The sequence below is a fragment of the Gossypium arboreum genome, chromosome 6 (genome assembly GCF_025698485.1).
Source record: "Gossypium arboreum isolate Shixiya-1 chromosome 6, ASM2569848v2, whole genome shotgun sequence".
Lineage (NCBI taxonomy): Eukaryota > Viridiplantae > Streptophyta > Magnoliopsida > Malvales > Malvaceae > Gossypium > Gossypium arboreum.
Genome location: NC_069075.1, coordinates 5,387,258 through 5,411,746, shown reverse-complemented (window position 1 = coordinate 5,411,746; position 24,489 = coordinate 5,387,258). Strand labels below are relative to the sequence as shown.

At 30.9% G+C, this 24,489-nt stretch overlaps 1 long non-coding RNA gene across 1 annotated transcript; it reads right to left on the bottom strand.

The window, feature by feature from the left end:
• Positions 1–3,937: 3,937 nt before the first annotated feature.
• LOC108485939 (uncharacterized) lies at positions 3,938–6,274 on the bottom strand. The gene is made up of 5 exons (XR_001871383.2): positions 5,999–6,274; positions 5,656–5,706; positions 5,456–5,528; positions 5,258–5,326; positions 3,938–4,135 (listed from the first exon to the last, which is right to left on the bottom strand). It is a non-coding gene; the product is annotated as an uncharacterized LOC108485939 (long non-coding RNA).
• Between the last annotated feature and the right edge of the window lie 18,215 nt (positions 6,275–24,489).

Genomic DNA, 24,489 nt, shown 5'->3' with positions numbered 1-24,489 from the left:
AGTTTTATACAATATCCAAACAATAACAACAAAATAGTAGCAACATAATAGTAAAATAGTAGCAAAATAGGGAGAAAATAATAAGAAGATAATATTAAAAAATAGATTTTTTTGTCATTTAGTGAATTCAAGCCGGGCCAGGCTGGTCCCGGGCCAAAAATGCCTTACCCGAGGCCCGACCCATTTTTTAAACGGGCCTTATCTTTTTGCGCAAGCCCATTTTTCAAGCCTATATTTTTGCCCAAACCCTCACACACCCGGGACATGCACACCTCTAATTTTAAGCATCGTATTTATTAGGATAAACTACAAAAATAGTCACTTTTATTTGTCTTAGATAACATTTTAGTCATTTATGTTTGAAATGTTACATTTTAGTCACTTATGTTATCGTTTTGTTACAAAGTGGTCACTCTACTATTAAACTCCATTACCTCCCTGACGACGGTCCTACATAGTAGTCTAAATGAGTTTTAAATGCCAACTTGGATGTCTTGTTGTTAGGATAAAAATAGGTTTTTAATTAAATAAATTTAATTTGCACTGCCACGTAAGACATCCAAGCAGGGGCGAAGCCAGAAAATTTTCTGGGGAGGCCGAAATTAAATTGTAATTTTTTACGATAGTAAAAATGAAATTTTACTATTTTAATAGCCTCTATCTTTATAATTTTTAAAGGATTAAATCTAATTTTTATCATTTTTAGGAGGCCAAAGTGCAATTTTACCTTTACTAATTTAAATTTTTAAAAATTTCAAAGGGCCTAAATGAAAATTTTTCCAATTTGGGGGGGCGGGAACCCTGCTAGCCCCCTAGTTTCGCCCCTGCATCTAAGTTAGCATTTAAAACCCATTTGCACTGCCACGTAGGACAACAATCAAACACGCAAACAAAGAATTCCATCATTAATCATGAAACTAATTTCTTGGCAAAAAGGACAACAACCAAAGATTTCAGAAATTGCACAACCGAATTCACAAAGTTTACCAAAAATGAACTCACAATGAGCATGAATCTACGTAGATGGTAAGAAGAAAAAGAAAGAAACCAATGACAACAACAAGCGAAGGAAAAGAAAAAAGAGAAGCGAAAGGAAATAAGAAAGAAAAAATAAAAGATTAGGGAGAAGGACGTTAAATTAATTTTTTAAACCACCAACCAGAAATCCGACAGTTAACAAAATATTTCTCAATGCATACGTTGGGATTCAAACACAAGACCAAACAGAATACAAATACTTAACCAATGAACTAGCAGTCTCATTCTTAACATAGGTTTGCACTAAATTAGGCTTCAATATGTAACACGAGAATAGAGGTTATCTTAAAATAAAATAACAAAATTTTTAAGAACACAGCTCAAACTCTTAACCTTAAACACAAAAGTAGAGCACCTATCCACTTATACAGAAACTCAATTACAACAAAATTCAACAGTCAAACATTCAAATTTTTGGGGCATATAAATACTCTAACAACATTCAAATTCTATGTATAATTTATTAGAGCAAAAAAATATATTAAATTTTAAGTATCATATTTATGATTAAGCACTTAAATCTTAATCATTTTGTACGACAACAATGTCGATGTCAACTGAGTTAATAGTTTATTCAATCAACAATAAAAATAAAAATAAAATACTATAATAAATTATGTAAAATATAGAATAATTTAAGATGTGATAAAAATATATAAAATAATTAAAACATGTGGGTGTTATAAAAATAATATATATATATATATATAAAACACATACTCAAACACCATTTAAAATTTACGCAAAACAAGCCATTGATGTCAATGATGTAAATAATAATAATAATAATGTGAACACAATATGAATGATTTTTTTATATAAATTGAATCAACATAAAAATATATAATAAATTTTAAGTATCATATTTATTATTAATATATTTAATCTAAGGATAAAATTTTGAAGTCAATGAAATTAAAATTAAAATACTATAATAAATTATTTAAAATATGAAATAATTAAAGATGTAACAAAAATATATAAAATAATTTAAACATGTGGGTGTCATAAAAATAATATTATATATATAACACAAAGACTCGAACAACATTTAAAATTTACGCAAAACAAATCATTGATGTTAATGTTGTATACAGCAAATAATAATAATGTGAACATGAATGATTTCTTTTATATATAAATTGAATCTTCATAACAAATTATGAAATATATGAGATAATTGAATACATAACACAAACACAAAAGTAATTTTTTAAAATAATTGAATTATTGTGAAAAATTATATAAAATATAATACAATACAAATATAACATAAAAATAATTTTAATTGAATCACTATGATAAATAATATAAAATATAATATAATACAAAAATATTTTAAACACAACAAGCACACAATACGTTAAAATGTACATATAACGAATAGTGTGAAAGTTATATATAAGTTTATAGTATTCTTAACACATAAATATAACACAAACATGAATATAATATATGTGAGGAGTAGCGGAGCTTGAAATTTTGTTGGGGGCCGGAATTAAATTGTATATTTTTACAACAGTAAAAATGCAATTGAATCATTTTAATAGCCTTTATCTCTATAATTTTTAAAGGGTTAAATCAAATTTTTATCATTTTAGGAGATCAAAGTACAATTTAACCATTACTAATTTAAAATTTTATAAATTGTAAAAGGCATAAATTAATAATTTACCATTTTAGGGGAACCATGGTCTCTTATGTCTCCGCTACGCTCTGCCACTACATGTGAATATATAAAAAATATAGAGAAAAAATGAACACAAATTAAATGCACAATGAAAAGAAACATGATATAAAATTAAAAATTGAATTGAATAATTAAAACAAATAATATCACAAAAATAACAAACATAATATAAATATATAAATATGTTAAAATTTACATAAAATTAATTAAAATGTGTTACAAGTCTTTGTACTTTTTAAAATTAAGAATTTAATCCCTATACTTTTATTTTCTAGAATTTAGTCTCTCTCCTTTTCAGATTTCAAAATTCAAGTACAATTATTAACTTTGTTAACTTCTCTTTTTTTTGTTAAAATATGTATAAATATGATAATCAACCAAAATATGTGCAATATCTTTTAAGTCACATGAGAATAGGGATAAAGTCAGAAAATATTTTTAGGGTCAAAATTAAATTATAATTTTTACGATAGTAAAATACAAATTTATCATTTTAATAATTTATAATTTTATAAAATTTAAAGGATTAAATCAATTTTTATCATTTTAAGGGACTCAAAGTGTAATTTTACCTTTACTAATTTAAAATTTTAAAAATTTTAAAAGACCTAGATAAAATTCTCCTATTTTAAAAGGATCGAGTCCCTGCCAGTCCCTAACTAGTCACTTGCATGGGAAGCTATTAACGATATTTTGATATCAATGAAACTATTAAAAGAAAACATTATTGGATTACTTTGAATCAGTTTAGTACATAAAACTAGATATCTAATTCATAAACAAATTTAATCCATATTAATGGACACATTATTTGTAACCTCCCAAATCCAGCCTTATTGCTAGATTGAGAAGGCTACATTAGCCACCGAAATGGCTAAGCTAACTTATGTTACTTTTTAAGACTTAAATAAACTCATTTTAAAGAAAACTGTAGTTGTACTTTGAGTTAGCTTAAAAGCATTCATTCATTAGGTCGTGTATGCTTAAGATTCATTTTATTATTGACAGTATTTTTTTAGAAAAACTGTTCGCTTGTCGCTCTCCTTTAAAAAAAAACTTGAAGTTAAACTAATGCAGCAGAAAAACCATTTTTCAAGTCATTTTGGAAAATTAGTTGCCTTATCGATTTGTTTTTCAAAAACAATTCCTTTGCAGTGTAGTGGAAACTAGGGAACAATATCAAATTTTACTTAAGCCCGATATCATGCATTATTCGGTTATTATGCTTGAGTAATCCATTCATGCAAAAATCCCCAAAAGAAAAGTTACCAAGCCATAAACCAAAAATAATTAAAAATTACAAGCCAAAACCAATAAAGACTTAATAATACTTAATTAAAATAATAATAATCCGAGGCCCAAGTTGATTCTCCGAACGCCGAGTCCGGTCCTAATTTTGAGGTTTACCTGAAAAGTTAAACACTATTGGGGGTGAGCTTATGAAAAGCTCAGTGTGAGTCAAACAATTATTTAAACGGGAAAAAAACATCAAATACAGTGAAACATATTAGCATTAACAAAAGAAAACAGAACCATCATAGGAATTTCATGTCATTACATAGCCATTATCAAATTGAAGTCAAATAGTGTATGAGCATAGGTCATCATTCATTCGAGTAACAATCATTAATTTCGATACCATTCAATATAACACAATACACCACACATCATAAATCAATAACATTCGAATACATCGTAAGCATGATGCAATGCAAAAAGGTTCCTACCCATACCATCCGCTACATACCACGAGTTCCCCAAAACCCGTCATCCGAACTCCAAAACATTATGGGCTTAAGCCTATTGTGGTTAAAACCACTGATAACAATATGTAGAAAATTCTGCCAAAAAAATGCAGACAAGCTGCCAGTAAAAATGCTATAAATCACCATTCCCCTCGGTACTCCAAGTGCAGTGCATTGACTACGAATAGTGCTGACTTAATATACCGCTGGTACTCCACGGAACTCATCCGTCAACCACAAAATCCCAACCCAATACTTATGCAATATGCCACACAATCTTATACATAATTATATCTCAATACTTTTCATATTCATTTGACATGCTTAGCATGTCCTTAATAATAACATATTTTTAGTAAATGGAAACAGCGTTCCAATCTTTCAAATTACCATTGAGTTGGTATCAATCAATATCGTTCAATTTCACATACCATACAGATTTTCATTGTGCATAAATAGCATCCTTTTCAATACACAATATAGCAAATATCTCATGCGTTTAAATCATACAAAATATTAATATTTCAACACATTGTATCATTCAGTCAAACATTCTCATATCTCATAACTCAAATATGCAATTACAAACTCAATCAAACATCCATACTATCAAACTAGCAATTTTGCCAACATGTCAATCTTTTAAGGCTCGAAACATACCTAGTTCGGCCACTCAAAAAATCAATAATTTGGCTATTAAGACAATCCAAACAGAGAGCTAATTTATCATATATAACATGATATTTAACATTTTCAAACAATTTTATGAGTTTAGGACCCACACCTTATTTTTCGCTTCCTCGCAGTGCACTAGCGAATCTTCCAATTTTCCTTAATAATTCCTTAAACAAACCTAAACAAAAATTCAGTATGAATTCAATCAATTTACCATTAAACCAGCCCCCAAACACCCACTTATGATTTCAAACCAGTCGTTGAAATTATAACTATTTTATTAGTCCAAACTAGTTAGATTCCTTACACTGTATCGATGTGAAACGTACGTACAATCATTCTTCGCCTTTACGGATGATTTGGGGCATTTGGGTCAGCACCTAATTCAATAATATAATGGAAAATCAGTAGATAATTAATGATTAAATTCCTTCATTTAATCAATTCATAACCTTTACCCAACAACTATGTCGAAATAACAAACTAGTTACCCTTAATTGCACTTACGCTTCACGATTTGTGGGATCCGAATGGCCAATCGATCAAGAACGTTTTTCCCTAATTTAAATGGGTTTAAAAGCTGATTAGGAGGGTTCAAGAACTCAAATTAATGCTGGAAAAATATAGGCAAGAACCAAGAAACAAAACAATCACTTTTCTTGCCCATAGGTGCACACACCACCACTTGTGGTGACCAAAATTGGGGTTGAATTTTAAAACGGTTTGAGATCTCATTAAATTCTGGAAAAATACCTTTGAAATCATTAAAAATCCCCAAAATTCTAGATCTGGAAATTAGGTTTTTAATGGACAAGATTAATTAAGAAATTGAAGAGTGTAGAGACCTTACCCAAGCTAGTCAAGAGAAACGGCAATGGCACTTTCTTGGCAATGTTCAAGATCGATCTTGGAGTTCAAGATTTCAGATTTGGGGCTGATTTTAATGAGAAAAAATGACAGCAATATGGTAGAGAATATGTTAACAAATCTTGTGGCAAAAAGAAAAAGAAAAAGAAAGAGATGGTAAAACCAGGTGTAGGCGCAAACAACAATGGGAGAAAGAAAGAAAATTGAAGAGAAAAGAGGAGAGGAAGAGGGTGAACGGCTTGGGTAGGTAAAAGTTGAATTAAAGGATAAAAAATGCAATAAAAAGTTATATTTATACTTAGGGTTCAAAGGTATGGATGGCACATGCATTAAAAAAACAAGGGATTTTGTAAAATTTAATTATTTCACAAGGAAAGGGATTCGATCTTGGGACCTCATTTAATTTCCATGTTTTCTTATATCTCGTTTAACCATTAGGCTTTTCCCTCATTCTTAAAATAATTTTGCAATATTTATTTTAAAAACAAGGCATGTCGCATACTAGGATTTAAGGCAAAATTTGCAAAATAATAAAATTTGTGAGAGAGAAGGGATTTGAACTTGGATTTTTAGGAATGTTTCACTAACACCTAACTAACAAACCAATATCTCATTTATTTCCTAAAAATGCATAGATAATCTTAAAAAATTAAGGCATGACCACTCTCTCTCGATTCCCAAACCTAATTCTAATAACCCCCGATTTTCGGGATATTACTATAACAGCCCGGTTTTAGCTAAATCCTAACAGTGGTTTCGAAACCATAAATCTGAGGTTGTAAAAATTTTTTAATATTATTTTTGATGTTTACAATATGTGATTATATATGTGTGAAAATTTCGTATGTTAATTTTATTGTTTAAGTGGTTAATTTGACTAAATGACTAAATCGTGTAAAATACAAAATATGCATTCTACTTGTTAAAAGTGCTTAATTGCCATGACTTATAAAAAGAAAGGTCCTTATGTTTCAATTAGACCATGGTTAGTGAAGATGGACATATATGACCTTATATTAAGTGATTTATATGTTTATTATTAAGGGTTAAAATTGGAAATTGATAATTAAGTTAATATTAATAAAACAAAACATAAAAATTAGTGTAAATGTTCATATTTGTCACTGAAAATCAAAATAAGAAAGACCATTTGAAGAATTTTAGGGTTTGAAAACTTAGAAGCTTGATTAAGGTACGGTTTTGACTCAGTTTTTGATGATATTTATATTTTTGTGATCGTTGCTTTGAGTACTAGCTAGCCCGTACCCTAATTTCTGAAATTTTTGATGATTTTGTGAAATTCCATTGATGAATCCATGAGTTTTATGATGTTTGATGATGAATTGTGCAAGTTTGGTGTTTGATATACATGTTTTGTAAAGTGATTTTTGACAAAAATGTCAATTAGGGATTAAATTGAGAAAAGTGTAAATTGAGGGGTTAAATTGTGAAAATATGAAAAGTATGGGCTGCTAAGGACCTATAGATAATTCTACATAGCATGGGTTTTGTCCAATTTTGTGAATTTTGTGTATTTATGAAATAGGGACTAAATTGAATACATGTGTAACTTTAGGGGCTAAAGTGAAAAAATGCCCAAATATGTGTTTTTTGATGAAATTGAATGTGTTGATGAATAAAAGAGTTAATTATGAATGTATATAGATCAAGAACGAAAGAAATCAGATTTAGATCGGGGGGAAACGAAAGTTATCGAATAGTCGAACCCGTCCGTTACTTCCGACTACGAGGTAAGTTCATATGCAAATGAATGTATTTAAATTGAATTATATGTGTTTACTTGATTGAGTTGTTATGAATGTTGAATGAGCAGTTACGAGCAAGAATCTATGAAGTTACGACATCCGAAAGTCCTGTACGAACCTTAGGAATAACACAGGATACGAATGTCATGACATTAGGATATCGAGATGTGATTACATGTAAAACCATGTCTGGGACATCGGCATTGTATTGAGATTACGTGTAAGACCAAGTCTGGGACATTGGCATCGTTAATCGATTTCATGTAAGGCCCTATCTAGGACAGTGGCATCGATATGTGATAACATGTAATACCATATCTGGGATATGGCATTGTACGAGTTTATGTGATTTTCGAGTATCCTTAATGATTCTGAATGGTTCAAAGGGCAAAGACAAGCCGAGAAAGAATGTCTTAATGAGTTGAATGACTCAGGTACTTTCGAGATTCATACCAGTATTGGAAAGTGAAGTATTTGATGAATTCAATGGTGAAATTGAATATGTGTACCATGAGAAAGGTTTGTGATCATGTATGTGGTTAATTACGCTTAGCATATTTAAATTGATATGTAAACATTCATATGATGATTTTATTTTCATATGTCTTACTAAGCTTTTAAAGCTTACTTTGTGGGTTTTTCTTTTCATGTTTTATAGATTATCGAAGCTAACTTGGACTCGGGGATCATCAGGAAACGTCATCACACTATCGACTACTTGTTGGTACTTTTGGATCTTTGTATATATGGTATATGGCATGTATAGGCTAATGTCATCTTAGTATATCTTGAGTTGTGATTATAGCCATGAGATTTGGCTTGTAAATGTTGATGTGTTTATAGCCATTTAAGTTGGCTTGAAATATGTGTTTGATGACTAATATATAATGTATAAGTTGCCTCATGTTTTGGTATGGTTATATGGTTGCTCATGGAGTTAGTTGCCATTTGGTAAGTTAATGCTTGAAAGATGATGTGTTGTGGATTGATTTTGAGGCATAAGAGAGATGACAAGTTGATGAGTTAATGCATTTGAAATTATATAAGTTTTTGATGAATTTGGCATATTAAAATTGTATGTTTTGATTGTGGAATTGAGTGGTTGTATAGGTTGTGAATAGATGGCATGATATGAGTATGGATTTGGCATGTTTTTTGGTTGCCTAAAGATGTATTGAAATGGTGTTATTTTGGTTGCTATGTGTGATTGTGAAAAGGGTGGTAAATTGGTTTTTCAAATGGCCTATTTTTGTCCACACAGTCAAAGACACGGGCGTATGTCTCAGCCGTGTGAGACACACGGTCATGTCATAAGGCCGTGTGTCCCCTGGGGTAGCCCTACGAATTAAGTCAGTATACCCTATAGGTTTGGCATGACCTAGACACACGGACGTGTGACTGGCCGTGTGATATAAGTCAGTATACCCCCTAAATGGTACATGGCCTAGCACACGGGCGTGTGTGGCCATTTCGAATGGCACATAGACGTGTGGTCGGCCATGTGACCCAAGTCAGTAACCTTTCTAGTTTTCCCACGGCCATGGCACATGGGCATGTCTTCGACCGTGTGATACAAGTCAGTATGTATGTCCTGTTTTCACACGGCCTGCGCCAGGGGCATGACTGGTGGCCGTGTGAGGCACACGACTTGTTCACACGGGCGTGTGACCCTTAAATATTGGAAAATTTTTTATGTTTCCCTAAGTTTGCAAATGTTATCGATTTCAGACCTTTTTTAAGCATGCTTTAAGGCCTCGTAGAGCCATAAAAAGGGGACAATATGATTTTGTTGGATGGGTTATTATATATGAATGCATAAATGTATATGTTATGTATGTGAATAATATGTATTGATCGGTAATGCCTCATGACCCTATTCCGGTGATAGATATGGGTATGGGGTGTTACAGTTACATTATTTATCTATAAAAACATTACATCTTAAATCGAAACAATTTATTAAATCAAATAGTAAATTATTGAATAATAAATAGCAAGCGCCACATTATTACTAGTTGAATGTTGCCGTCATTATTGGTGTATTGTAGGATAGGTCAATTATAAGATCAGCTAAGTATCCATATTTAATATTTCTAGCTTTATATTCAGATACGTTTTGATCTGATGATTTTTTACCTAACGCCTATCAATTCCTCTTTCACTTACTTTATTAATTTTACTATACACCTATAATTTATATTTAATACATAAATAAAATAAATTAATTATTATTTAAATTTTAAAATGTTAAATATTAAATTTTATATTAATTTTATATTTTTATAATTGAATTTAACTAAAAATTATTTTATATTTACTTCATGAATGTGGTGAAGGCTCAATAAACATGACCTTTATAAATAGGATTTCAAATATATATATATAATTCAAGTTGACTTTGCTTAATTATTATGCAACAATTTTTTTAAATTGGTTAAAATATGTTATAAGTTTTGTACTCTATGTGAATATGAAATTTAGTTTCTACACTTTTATTTTCTTGAATTTTGTTTTTTATTTTTAGATTTTAAAATCCAGATATGATTATTATTACCATTAAAACTCTTCTGTTAAATTTACTTGTGTGACATTTTACAATAAAAAAATACTCATTTGGTTGACAAGGGTGAAGTTAGAAATTTTTATTTTTGTAAGGGTTAAAATGAAATTCCACCATTGTATTGGTTTATATATTTATAGTTTTAGGAGAACTAAATCAAAATTTTATCAATTTTTGGGCCAAATTATAATTTTACCATTTTATTAACTTAAAATTTATAATTTTTGACATATTTAAAGTACAAATTTCTAATTTTTGGGGGGCAAGGCCCTTGCTTCCCCCCTATGTCCCTATTGGTTTTCATATAATAAAAAAATATGTAAAAAAATCAAGATTTTATTAAAGAATTTTATTGAAGGATTTTATTCGAAATACCTGCAGCCTGGAGGGAAGCATCAATAAATTCCCAACGAACTCGATCATATGCATTCTCAAGATCAATCTCAAGATCAATCTTGGCAGCCAACCATTTTTTTATTATTTTGTTTTCTTTTCATGGAGTGAATCAGTTCCTGTGTTATAATAATATTGTCTGAGATGTTCCTACCTACAACTAACCCAGTCTACTCTTTCCCAATGATTCTAGGAAAAATCATTTTAAACAGATTAGCAATAACTTTCATAACCAGTTTGTAGAGAACCGAACACAGACTAATAGGTTGAAATTGTGAAGAACTCTATGGAATTTGAACCTTTAGAATAATGACAACCAAAGTGTTGTTCAACTCAGGATCAATGCACTCCTCTGCGAAAATCTTCATAACCTATGTGCAAACAGAAGCACCAACACGGTCCCATTGGCTCTGAAAGAAAAGAGATGAAAATTGTAGCTACCTGGAGCCTTTAGAGGGCTCATACCAAACAAAGTAGATCTAATTTACTCATCAGAGATCGGCTCACTCAAACACTGTATCTCCCCTTCATTGAGCTGCAGGAATGAGCTAGAAAGTAAACTCCTCATCGAACCTAGTTCCCCGCCATATAAATTTTTAAAAAACCTAGTCGCCTCATGCTGTAATTCCTCCTCATCAAATATCCATTCACCGAAATCATCTTCAAAGCCATAATTCGATTCTGTTTCCTCCTTTGAAGCGTGCCCCTATGAAAAAATTTTGTATTCTGGTCACCTAAAAGAAGCCAATCACATCTTACCTTTTATTTCCAATAGAGTTCTTCATGCTGAAGAACATTATCTAACTCCTCATGAACCTCTATTTCTAATTGAACTAAATAGTCAGACAATTAATCCTAAGCCTTCTGAATACAAATGAGCCATTGAATTAAACTTTTTTTGTGAATCTCAATGTGACCGTAAACATCCTTATTTCAGTTTTTAAGCTGACTGATAAAATGAGTAAGTGAGGCCGACATACATCCATTAAAACTCCATTTGTCTTGAACGAACTCTGAAAAATCCAGGTGTTCTACCCATCCTATAAGAAATCGAAACGGTCATCCCTTAGGAGAGTGAAGTGAAGGCCTAAGGGACAACAAAAGTGGTCTATGATCGGATTTGAGTCTATGAAGATAAGCCACCACGCAATTATGGAAATGAGAGACCCTCTCCAACTTTTAAATAAGAGTATAATGCACTTCAGTGCACTCAAACCCACGTCATCTTATACTGACAACAATGTCGATGTCAACTGAGTTAAGACTCAATCAGGAATGAAATTAAAATTAAAATACTATAATAAATTATGTAAAATATGGAATAATTTAAGATGTGATAAAATTTATAAAATAATTAAAACAATTGGGTGTCACAAAAATAATATATATAACACAAATACTCGAACTGTAACATCCCAAAAATTAGGAGTTACAATTTTAAAATTATTCAAATCTTATGTTTTTTTAAATAAAAGATAATTTAAATAGAATTAAAATTCCATCACTTTTTTATCTTCTTATCCTAATTTAGGATCATATCTTATCCTTGTTTAAATATTAAAATTCCATATATTTTTATCTTCTTATCCTAATTTGAAATTATAACTTATCATTGTTTAAAATTTAAATATAAATAAAATTTCATATCTTTTATCTTCTTATCTTAATTAAAATTTCAAATTACTCGTTTTCAAATCCTAATAAAATTTATCCTTCTTCATTCTATTTATTCTCTATTTTTCTTCAAAACCCTATTGCAAAATTCTTTCAAATTATTGAGTTCTTTCTTTTCTCTTCCATTGTTAAATCATGTTTCAATCAAGGAATTCAAAATCTTCAAAATCATCCCTCTTTTCTTGAGTAGATCATCAATCTCTCCAAAGCTAAGGTTTTTAAGTCTTCAAATCAGGTGTGGGATCTAAACTTAAAACTTTATGTATAATTAATTGTAGTGTTAGGGAGTAAAAAGGGTTGTTACACAAACTATATATTATGCAAACCTATAGGAATAACATGTAAACACTATAGGAATTGTAATGTGAACACGTAGAAGTTATATGTGAACCCATAGAAATTATATGCGAACCGTAATTGCTTAATCGGTGAGGTGTGCATATTTATCATGCAAACCCTATACATGCTATGTGCAAACTCTCTATATGCTTTTTATGAAACCCTGTATATGCAATATTGTTATTTTTTTTACACACACCAATTATATGTGGGTTTATGTGAGATTGATTGAATGCATGATTGCATGCCTTTTGATGATAATTTGTGACAATAAATGTGCTAAATAAGCATATTATCAAATATTGACAATGAGTATGATATGATTAGTATATGTGCATAATACATGAAATTGGGAATGGAAAATGGAGGAGTTCCGTTTGAGATAGTGGCAATTTAAGTCCACACCAAAAGTCAGTATTGCACGAAGTAGGAGGTAAAAAGTCATCAAAATCGGTCAAGCTAGGATGGTAGGCCAACAAGCCACCAAACCAGGAACAATCGGGATGGCTAAGTAATTGTAGTAAATTAACCATCTAAACCGAATAGGACGGGATGGTCGTTTAAAACACCATCAAAATTGGAGCAAATCAAGGTGGTAAGTTAGTAAAAAACATCGTCATCAAATGTCAAGTGGACGGCCATCGTCACTGGAAATCAAACTGGGATGGTCAGTATCGTAGTGGGTTTTTGGAGTGTCAAGCAATGCTCGAGGGCGGTTCGAATGGACGGGTAGGAAATTAAAACACGACTTTGCATTTATATTTACATTTACATCTTGAATATATTACGTTTATACATTGATTTAATATATGTTGGTTACATTATACTTTCAATTGTTATTATGTTGAATTTACTATTATGTTATAAATTTTATGTTTTACTATTTGAATAATTATATATAATGGTTTAAGGTTAGTCTTACATTGAGTCGTTGTAAGCTCACGCCTCATTTTCCTTACCTCTCAAGTAGCAGAAATATAACACCCCTAACCCGACCTTAACGTTATGGCCGAATCTAGGTGTGTTACGAAGAAGGGTTTTAAATTATATCTTTTAAGTTCAAACGTATCATTTTATTAGTTTACCAATCGGAGTCTTAATATATCAAAAAACTTGAGTTTATAATCTTATTTGAAACCATTTTAAGTTATCAAGAATTTGCAATGGAAGTTTGAAAAACGTTTTATTCGAAATCAAGCTCGTGTTTCCAAAAACCATTTGTTAAAACCATTTGTTTGCGTAAGATGTTTTTGTCAATGTTGCGGAAAAGAAAGCAAAACAAAAACCAAATCCAAAAGTTAAAAACCATACAGTCTAGAGAGTCCCAAAAATTACAAACTCCCAAGAAAAACCAGATTTTAAAATAAAATCGATAGTACTAAATAAAAATAGTTCTTTGTCGAGTGCTCACTGCTAAGCCTCCGTCTCACCGACCCACCTAAGTTTGTGGATTACCTGAACAGAATAGACAAACAAATGTGAGTTTTCGTAAACTCAGTGTGTAACCCAATGGAAATAGTCATGCAACATACACAGAATTTGATTTACAGTCAGATACAGATTCGGACCTAAGTACATAATAGATACAGATATCAGAATCAAATAAATAGAATAGATATACAGAATCCTACCCCCATCCTCTACACACCATCTTCGACCATCCCATCACACCATGTGGGGTTAAAAATACCCACCCATCCCAACATACCATATAGTGTCAATGTGACACATAATAGAATAATATACAGTCAAGCTGCCAGAATATAGGCGAAAGGTCGCCGTACAGATCACTTTCTCCATATATGCAAATCCCACCCTAAACACAGATACAGAATACAGAATTAGCATACTTAACATGCTCGTATACAGATAACATATATACTCCAACAAAACAATCAGACATACCTATCAGTGTCCTACTCAGATCAGATTATCAGATCACATGAATTAGGGTTTGGTTAGCCCTTACCGACCCTACAGTAGGCCCACAGTCGATCGGAACGACTTGTACGACCCTAGGGAAAATTTTAGAATCTTGAGCCCACATGCTCATGTGGCCCATACGGCTTGGACCAAAACCCACACGCTCGTGTGGTATGCCCATGTGGCCCACACGCCCAATCTGGCATAGCCTGTGTAGCCCACACGGCCATACTCACACCGTCACACGACCGTGTCTAGCGCATGGCCACACCTATGACATTCACACGATCGTGTCTCGCACACGGCCAGCTACATGGTCGGGCACGCGCCTGTTTGGGGTCGACAATGTCCTTTTTCGGCTTTTACCGAACCTCAATTTTTCGTGTTTAGGGTATATACCTAGTACGATTTTGATACTACTGCAATCCCGAGCTTACCAGAACCATCAACAAAAATAACTACAGACACGATTTAAGCCGTTGAAGTAAAATTCACTGATTCAGCACCTTTTCCTACGAAAGAAAAATCCTTAACGATCAAAAACTTCCAACCACACCACTACGCCAATTCCGAAAAGAAAGAGACGGTCACACTAAAGTCAAAACCACCATCAATAAAGCCCTACTTACCTAAACCGAATGGGAAGCAATGATTTTACAGATGCAACGATAGGAATTCAATAGATGAAAAGCAAAATTTGAGAGAAAACAAAAAAAAGTTGAGAAGGAAGAAAGGAAAACAAAAAAAAGTTGAGAAGGAAGAAAGGGAATGTCAGAAACAAAGGGAAAATTGGGAAGAGAGAGGAAAAAATAAAAATAAAAAAAAATAAGATAATAAAACAATATCTCAACTCCCCCCATTATCCCACTAACTAACCGACCCACTATCTTACAACTTGACTCTCATCCAAAAACTTCAGAGTTTCGATTCCACCGAAGCAAAAATTATCACCCACACTTACACAGGGATTTGAACACAAGATCTCCAACACACTAACTCCTTACCACTCGAACCAATAAGTTCATTTTGATATAAATTTACAAACAATATTACAAAAGCCTACCCAGTAGGGATAACGCTAGGATCAAAAATAATAAAATTGCCAAAAATGAGACTTAAACCCAAGACCTCACACACACACCTAGAACACTTAACCACTAAAACAGATACACATTTATGCCAAATTTCACCAAAAGCAGACTTAAATTATTCAGGGCATTACAACTAAAGTTGTTCATGGGCCAGGCTACCCGGCCCGGCCCGAAGGCCCGCCGGAAATGTGGGACGGTTTGGGCAAAAATATAGGCCTAAAAAATGGGCTTGGACAAAAAATAAGGCCCGTTTAAAAAATGGGCCGGGCCTCGGGTAAGATATTTTTAGCCAGGGCCCGAATTCACTAAAAGACAAAAAATCTGCATTTTTTATTATTTTTGAATGTTATTTTCTTGTTGTTTTCTTCCTATTTTGCTACCATTTTACTTACTGCTATTTTGTTGTTATTGTTTGGATATTATATAAAACTTATTTTATTGTTAATTTTGTTATTATTTTAAAGCCATTTGTTATTTTTTTTTTAGAGGTATTTACTTGTTAAGTTACATCTATCTTAATGTTATTTAAGTCTACGTATTTTTTAAAATTTATTTTCAATTTGTTGGAAAATATTTATTTTTGTAACGCCCCAATTTTCGGGAATTCTGTGAATGTTGGCATAGGTTTAATTATGTTAGTGGGCCTCTAGAAAGCCCAAACTTAAGATAGAACCCGACAATTTTAGTTAATTTTGTTCCATAAGAAAAAGGGGGTGAAATTATGAAATAGAACCTATGTGAAAATGTTTGAAAATGCTATAGGCTAAATTGAAGTGGCCAAATAAATAGGAGTGCAAAATAGGAGGAATTGCATGACAAACCTCCCATTTTACATGAAGTGGCCAGCCATCATGTTGTTGTAGACAAAATGTACACTTGATATCCATAATTTATGGTACAAATTGATACAAATTGATAATAGGTTAGGTAAATGTTCAATGATAATAGGTTAGGTAAATGTTCCATGATAATGGGTTAGGTAAATGTTTCATGATAATGGGTTAGGTAAATGTTTCATGATAAGAATTTCATGTCTTTTGTATTAAAGAATTAAATTGATGAAATATGAAGTTTTATTAAAAGAAAAAGGGGTGAAAAGAACAAAGTTTTGTCCATCTTTGTTCATCATAGCTGAAAGTTAGAGAAGAGAAAGGAGAGGAGAAAGCTCTTGAGTATTTGGTCATTAGGAGGAGGAAAATTGAAGGTAAGTTCTTGGTACCTTGCTTCTCTTTTAAGGTTCATGAGTTCTTCTTGATTCTACCTTAACTCTTGAAGTATATTTTGATTTTTAGTTGTGTTGTGAGCATTTAGTCATGAATTAAAATGAAGGAAATGGTTGTTGTTTCATGTTCTTTTGATGAAAAATGGAAGATAGGTGAAGTTGAGCCAAACAAATTAGCATGCATGTGCCTTAGATGCTAAGGGGAAAAATCGGCTAACATGTTGTGCTTTAAAATGATGAAATGGAGATTATACTTAAGTAAAATCATAGATATGTGATGATTGATTGGTGATATACATGTTTAAATAACAAGCATGCAAGTTAGGTGTGAAAGAGTGATTTGGTAATAAATCTGCTTGGGACAGCAGCAGTAACGTGACTTTGGAAAATCACCATAAATTGTGGGAGATGAATTAGAAGCTGAATAAATTATGTAATTAAAGCTTATTGAGTCTAGTTTCTAATGAAATAAACAAGAACATATTTTGAATTCTGTAAAATGAGAAATTTGATTCGTAATGAAGAGTGGTCAGATTAGTCAAACAGTGAAACATGGGAAACTTTAAGAAAAATCTGGTATTGATTGGCCATACCAAAAATTCTGAAAATTTTATGGATAAAAGATATATGAGTCTATTTTCAGGGAAAATTAATGGCACTTGATTTGGAGTTTCGTAGCTCCAGTTATAAATAATTTAGTGACTGTTGCTCAGGAAGACAGCTTGCAGTGAAATTATGATTATGTGGTAAACATTGACAAAAATTTGTTAATGAGTTGCTTATTGATTTCTTATAAGCTTACTATGATCTGTAGGTGTGGTTGGCCGAATATTGTAAGGGGTTAATACGTAGTTTGTATTTGAATAGTTAGATTAACGTGTTAATAATCCAATTGTAGGCGGTTCGTGTGTGGATCTCGTCAGCATATCGTCGCAAACAGGTGTGTAACTGACACCCTCTCATAGACTAAATTGGCAAAAGCCGAAAAGCCGAAGTGCCGAAAAGTCGGTATTTTGGGAATTTGCGAGTGTGCGAATGCTCGTAAAATAGTTAGATTTGTATATTTGGTAATCTAAAGTAATAAACTGCAGTACGTGCGATTTCGTACATTTTTATAATTTGGGCTTAATGGGCCAAAGAACGGGTTCATGGGCCAACGGGCCCAATTCGGTAAGTATCTTGTAAGTGTTCGATAGTACGTAAATAGTTAGGATATACATGAAAACCCTAAAAGTAGCTAAATTACTATAATACCCCTATGTATGGAAAATTACTGTTATACCTCTAGGTGCAAAATTACCGTTATACCCCTAGGGTTAATTTTGACTGAAAAGCATGACGATCTGATTCTGTATGATGTATGCCATGATTATATATCTGTTGCATGGGGACGTGGGTTATATTATGGAGAAAGCGTTCTGGTGGCTATGCCACAAATATCTGATCTGGTGACTCTGCCACAAATATCCGATCCGGTGGCTCATCACATATATCTGCTTCGGTGGCTCGCCACGATTATCAGATCTGGTGACTCACACATTATTCGCTCGCAGCCATGCTGCAAATTCGTGGTGTGTGTAGTGGTTGGGTGGGTCGAGTTGTCTCCCCACACGGTGTAAGGTTGGTACGGGGTGTATACGGTTGGATATGGTTGGGTTTCGCATAAACATGTAATATCTGCTCGCTCATTATGGGCCTATGGGCTTTATTCTCAATTTCGCTCGGCTAAGGCCAACTTATTCATTTTCGTGGTTGAGCTAATTTAGACTATGGTTGGGTTATTTTACACATCGAGTTTCCCCAAACTCACCCTTTTATTTTCATCCACGCAGTAATCCCCAACCATAGTGGGCTTGGAGTCGTGAGGGAATTGAGTGGCCACCGTTCTAAAAGTTTGATTTTCTTCGTGAACTGAACATCCTTTTATTTACGTTTGAAGTTTTGGGTTTTAAATGTAATAAGGCCGCTTAATTATTTTTGATGGTTTTAATATGTATTACTAAGATAGATATTACTTATTTTAATTGTTGAAATTGGATAGCTTTAGGCGCGTTTTCAAAAACAACAATTGATTTCAAAATAATCGACAACAAGCAAAGCTTCCGAATGAAAGTATTTTCCAAAATTAATCACTTTTCCTAAAAATGACTTAATCAAAATCAGTTTCCTAGAAATATCCATGTCGTTAAGGTGTGGCAATGGCGGTATGCATGTCTAGGATTGGATCCGAAGGGAGCTTGGTACTTAAGCAGTCCGATGGACTCACCACCTCTTTTCCGGTTTCCTACCTGGTGCACAGCTTCCATTCACTTTAACTCTTAATGAATTAATCTTTTGAACATCAAGTACGATTTTCTGGACTTAGAATGGAAATTTTTTTTTAACGTTTTTGATGTGGCATGCCGGATCCGGCCATAACTTCTGGGCCGGGTTTGGGGTGCTACAATTTTGATGTTTTTAGTATTTTTAATGTATTATATAAATTTTAAAATAATATAAAAATTAATACGGGCAGGACATGTCGGGCCTGAGTTTTAGTATTTTTATCTGGGTAGGGTTTGGACAAAATTTTAGGCCCATTTTTTGGGCCCGGCCCGAGCCCAATAAATGGGCATTTTTTTAGTTGAGCCAGACACAAACTCGGCCCGGCCTGGCCCATGAACACCTCTAATTACAACAAAAGAAGGGGATTCGATTCCACATCATAGGACCCTTAGATTAGCAAGTTGTTTTCTTTATTTATTTCTACTTTTAAGTTTTATTCAAAAATTTTCTTAATCGTTTATTTTTTTGGGGTTTGTAATTATGTAGTATTTTCCTCGTTTTTATATCTTAGGTTTGGGATTGCTAGTTTATTTATTTTATACATGACATTTAAATATTGCTACTAGTATTTGCATGCCATTTGGTTCTGCTTTACAAAATACTCAAAATTTTGATAAGACTTTTCTTGAAAAACCTTACATCGTTCTATTTAAATCCTCACGTTAATATTGAATTACTAAATAAATTTGGTTTAAATTAATGAATGATTCTCCTAAAAAATAAAGTGATTTTCAATCAAATCGACTCAAGTAAAAAGAATAACTTTACAGGACCACTTCGGTGACCGAATGTAACGTATTTAACTTTGTCAAAACTCTTAAACCGAGTTGAGGGCGTTACACGAACAACATTTAAAATCTACACAAAACAAACCATTGATGTCAATGATATGTACGGAAAATAAACCATTGATGTCAATGATGTGTGCCGATAATAATAATGTGAACACAATATGAATGATTTCTTTATATAAATTGAATCAACATAAAAAATATATTAAATTTTAAGTAATCTTGAAGTCAATGAAATTAAAATTAATATATGAAATAATTTAAGATGTAATAAAATATATAAAAAATTAAAACTTGTGGTATATATATATATAACACAAATACTCGAACAACATTCAAAATCTACGCAAAATAAGTTATTGATGTCAACGATCTATACGGAAAATAAACCATTGATGCCCATGATGTGTACGGAAAATAACAATAATAATAATAATAATAATAATAATAATAATAATAATAATAATTTAATATGAATGATTTTCTTTATATAAATTGGATCAATCTAACAAATTATGAAATATATGAGTTTATTTAATACATAAAACAAACACAAAAATTATTTTTGAAATAATTGAATTATTATGAAAAATTATATAAAATATAATACAATACGAATATAACATAAAAATAAATTTTAATTGAATAAATAATATAAAATATAATATAATACAAAAATAATTTAAACACAGCACACAATACGTTAAAATGTACATATAACGAATAGTGTGAAAGTTATATATAAGTTTATAGTATTCTTAATATATATATTTATTTAAAATTAGGAATTTAATCACTATATTTTTATTTCATGGAATTTAAGTTCTCTACTTTTCAAATTTTAAAATTAAAGTGCAATTGTTAATTTTTTTTGGTTAAAATATGTATAAATATGATGATTTATAGTAATTTTAAGAAGTAGCAACCAAAATATGTGCAATACCTTTTTAAGTCACATGAGAAATATTTTAAGTGAGACCGAAATTAAATTATAATTTTTACGATAGTAAAATATAATTTCACCATTTCTAATATCCTATAATTTTATAAATTTTAGGAGAAGCTTTAATATAATTTTACCTTTACTAATTTAAAATTGTAAAACTTTTAAAAGACTTAAGTAAAAAAATTTCTATTTTAAAAGAGTCGAGCCCCTACTAGCAACCTAGCTACATCCTTGAGAAGCTATTAACAACATTTTAATATCAACAAAACTATTAAAAGAAAACATTATTGGATTACTTTGAATCAATTTAATACATAAAACGAGCTATTTAATCCATATTAATGGACATATTATTTATGTATAAAAAAAGTACATCTTAAATCAAAATAATTTATTAAACCAAAGAGTAAATTATTGGATAATCAATAGCAAGCGCCACATTTGAATGTTGCCGTCATTGTTGGTGTATTGCTGGTTGGGTCAATCATAAGATCAGCTGAATATCCATAATTATTATTTCTAGCTGTATACTTGGGCACGTTTTGATCCAATGATTCTTTTATCGAACACCAGTCAATTCCTTCTTCACTTACTTCATTAATCTCACTATACACCGCAATTTATATTTAATACATAAATAAAATAAATTAATTTTTTATTATTTGAATTTCTAAAATGTTAAATATTAAAAATATATTAATTTTATATTTTATAATTAAATTTAACTGAAAATCATTTTATATTTACTTCATGAATGTGGTGAAGTTCCTCTTCAAGTTACTTTTATAAATAGGATTTCAAATATAGTTCAGGTTGACTTTGACTAATTATTATGCTAACAATAATTTTTTTAAATTGATTAAAATATGTTATAAATTTTATATTCTATTTTTTTATAAATTTTGTCTTTTATTTTCAAATTTTAAAATTCAGATACATGCGATTGTTATTATTATTAAATTTTTCTGTTAAATTTACTTGTGTGACATATTGTAATAAGAAAAATACTCATTTGGTTGGCAAGAGTGAAGCTAGAAATTTGTTTTTTATAAGGGTTAAAATGTAATTCCACCCTTGTATTGGTTTATATATTTATAGTTTTAGGAAAACTAAATCAAAATTTTATCAATTTTAAAACTAAATTATAATTTTTACTATTTTGTTAACTTAAAATTTTATAATTTTGACAGATCTAAAGCATAAATTTTCAATTTAGTGAGGCCAAGTCCCTGCTTCCCCTTTTTCCTATTGATTTTCGTATAACTTAAAAGATGTTGTAATAAATCAGGATTTTATTATAATGATATTAATAATTACTGTAATGAACTAAAAAACATGTTATAATAAATCACGATTTGATTAAATAATTTTAACAGTATTAATAATTGAATTTATATTTTAAATTAAAAATAAAAAAATTGAAATAAAAATAGGTGATTAGCAATAACTGAAAATTATAGCATCTTTTAATAAAAAAATTTATAAAATTCAGGATCACATTGCATAATTATTAAGTAATAATAGAAATATTTTATTTAAATTTAATTATAATATATATTAATATAAAATGAGTTTTAAAAATTAGATTGCAGTTTATTTTATTTATTTAAAAATGAGTAAATTAATTTATGTATGTCATATAAAAATAAATTAGTCCTTTTATTAAAAAATTATGTACTTTATGATTAAAACTAATTTATTTATATTATGAGATACAAGTAATATGTCACGTGTTACTTGTCTAATTATTTTAGTAGTTACATTAATTTTTAACTCAACTTACTCTTTTATATAGTATATAAAGATTAATTAATTAATTTTTATTGTAAAGGGTTTCCAAAAATAACTGAATATGAATGAATATGATACCTTGTTAAGCTCGAGCGTATCTTCTCCGCTGTTGCTCCAGGCAATAATCCACCTAACCTTATCTCCGACAAGATACGAAACAGCTCCAACTGAACCTACGGTGTCACCCGAGTGCCTAAACTCACTTGCTGACTGTTGAGCTATAGTTTCCGGTGGATCTCCATATCCATGCCAATAAATGTGGTCTTCCAGCTTTAAATCCTGACCGTAACGGTTCCGAAACTGGCACTGCGTAAAAAACAGAACCCCCATTAAATTTGACGACGACGGTGACGATAAAACTTCAGGGTTGGCACCCATGATTCTCGTGTCTGAGCTTCTGCTGGGAACCGAATTTCTACGTAGTAATGGGGACTGTGTCTGTGTGGGTGTAGAAAGAATCGAAGCTGCACGTCCGTATTTCACTGCTGGATTGGCAGCCGCCATAACTTTGTGGCTTTGGGTCGCTGTATTTCTATGAACACCCATAGAATATGGTGCTGCTACTGCTGGATTGATGGCAGCCATGGTTAAGAGCTTAATTTCTTTTTTGGTTTACCGAATTTCTAAAACCTTGAAATGAGTATTTAGTTTTGATTGCTTTGTGCTTCCAAAGTTGTGTATATATATATATACTACTTCGTAGCTTGAACCGGCTATGATATTGACAAGTATGAACTCTTTTATTTTTATCTATTTTTATCCTTAAATATGTAACAATTAAATCTATTTTTTTACCTAAAATTTAATAAATATAATAATTTAATAATACTATATTATAAAAATATATTATGTCATCACTTAAAAATTTAAAAAAAATAAAAAATTTTAACCATGATATTAATGGCTCCCAATCACACCCATGTTTAACATATTGACAAAATTGGACCGTCACATAAAGGTTTGTCAATCCTTATCTATTCACGTAAAAGACAATGTGAGGTGCATGTTAAAACTACAAACCGACCACTATTATTATTTTTTATCACAGCCACCCATGTGTAATTCATTTTGTTTTACAATTAATTGTTTATTATATTTCCAACTTAATCAAGCAGATAACTCAAATTTAATTTTTAATTTTTTAAAATAATATTTATTATTTTTAAACTTATTAAAAACAATAAAAGAAAATTCCAAAAGCCCCAACGATTATGCAATTTTTCAAAGGCGGATAAGTAAAAATTTAAAGGTTATGATATTCTTAAAATTTTTGTACTCTTTATCTATTTAGAATTTGTGATAATAAAATGTCGATAATAATAATGTGTTGCAAAGAAGAAAAGAAAAATAGAACACATAAAATTTTACATAAAAGTTCTTTAGGGAAAAAAATCACGGGCAAATGAGAGGAAAATTTACTATATTGAATTCGAATAATATAAGAGAAGAGACGATCGATTACGTCTATTTATAAATTTGTAAAATCATATTCTAATTAAAATCAAGTAGAAGTAATGAGGTGAAGTTAAAACATATTATTCTGATCAACATCAAATAGGGGTAGTATACTTCTATACAAAATTCACTTGTGCAGCCTGTACTGTACCGAGGCCCTCACCCTCGTAGATCCCTCTATCTTGCCACTTGTATTTT